The sequence below is a fragment of the Populus euphratica genome, unplaced genomic scaffold, assembly GCF_000495115.2.
Source record: "Populus euphratica unplaced genomic scaffold, PopEup_1.0 scaffold842.1, whole genome shotgun sequence".
In the NCBI taxonomy this organism is placed as follows: Eukaryota; Viridiplantae; Streptophyta; class Magnoliopsida; order Malpighiales; family Salicaceae; genus Populus; species Populus euphratica.
In genome coordinates this window covers 35,174-37,102 of record NW_011500711.1, presented here as the reverse complement: position 1 = coordinate 37,102, position 1,929 = coordinate 35,174, and positions in this window count along the sequence as shown.

Below are 1,929 nucleotides of genomic sequence, written 5' to 3'. Positions count from 1 at the left end.
AACAATAACAACAATAGTAATAATAATAATAATAACAATAATAGTGGTAATACTAATAATAATAATAATAATAATACTAGTAGTAGTAGTAATATTAATAATAATAATAATAATAATAATAATAAAGAAAAAGATGAAGATGAAGATGAAGATGAGAACTTTGAGATGAAATATTAACGTAAAAATTTAACAACGATAACAATAAATGTCAAGGTTAGAGGATCCACTAATGGTATGTCAAACAAGTATAGTATAAACTTTTACTAGTTTATTGGAAACCACACACAAAGGAGGTTCCAATTAGATGATAGATTGTTAACATGATTACATTAGTCATCTTATTCGATTAATGCTAATACTTGTAAATCTCGTCAAGCATTCATGATTATAACTTATGTCAACAACAAATCAAGTTCCTTTCATAGCTCAGGTGTCGGTTATACCATACAGTATGGGCTATGAAAGTGCCAAGCATTTGTTGTACCAAGTGTTATACAACATAAATCAAGATTAGTCATTTAACAAGCAAAGTATTAAAGAGTGAACAAGATAACAAATACAAAACATGTTAGTATCAAACATTAAAGTCCATATTAAGTTTACACTATACTTATTCTTACACCATTAGTGTAGCCTTTTCACCTTGACATAATAAACTTAGCTAGACATAATGAAAGAAAGAAAAATAAATAAATAAAATAAAAACATAAATAAGATAAGAGTTAATTAAGTAAAGGAAAAGAAATGAAATGCATAAACTTGATATTAATAAAAGCAAAGCATAAACATTACAAAAAATACAAAGAGAGAAAGGAAGAGCATGATCTTGATCTGGAAACCAAGATGCCTAAAGGCATGGCAAATACCTCCTTTTATAGGCCAAAATTGGGAACTATTGATTTGATGACTAATTGATAAGTGGGTGGCCAACTTTTGACTTGGTGACAATCCTTATCTTCTCTTGTCTGCCCAAAACGTCATTGATAACGTCAAAATTGGAGTCACTTGAAAACATGAAAGTTGTAGGCAATTATCTCAACTTTCTTGTGTAAAACATTCAGCTCATTTGGACTTCTAGAACTCCATATATGGCCAAAATACTGAACAGTGCTCGGGCTGGAGGATAGCTTCGAGCTTCTTTGTTGTTGCAATAATTTGGACTTGAAAATGGCCTTTTTAGATCTTGAGCTCCATATGAAAGTTGTAGGCCTATGTCTTACCTTTCCATCCATATAAAGTAGACCTAAATCTGAGATCTATAGCTCCAGATATGACCCAATTACTGAATAGTGTTCCGGTTTGGATTGCACCGACATCTCTTTTCTAATTTTGGTCATCTCTTTGCCCTTGCAATTTAAGTTCTTAAAGTCATCAATCAATCCTTTCATTTATGTGATAGGCCTGCATTTAAAATGAACATTTACCACAAATTAAAGGTATCTTATATTATTAGATATATTATTATAAAACATGCTTTAGTTAAGGAGTTATTGATACTTCAAGTGCAAAATGATGATATAAAACCATGATAAAAATGCACTTTTAAGTACTAATCATCTTTCAAAAGAAAATAAAAGTTGAATCATAAATGATGTCATCTACAAGAAATATAATAATGGACTATGATGAATGAAACACTGGAAGTTAAGATTGGAAAGTATTCTAATATAATAACAAGATGAGTCCAAGATGATTGAACAACCTTTGATATGTGAAACATGAATTAGTTGATAACTTGAGATCTCTTAGTATAAGGAAGACTCTGCCAAAATTTTGATAAAAATATCATCAATTTCATGAGGAATATATGTAATATTCAAAACTAAAAAATGATAAGCAAAATGATAATGTAAGGTTTTGGCTTAATGACATGACCAAAAGAATGATGTCTTCTCCCAAGTGTAGGAGTGTTGAAGTAATAAATAACCC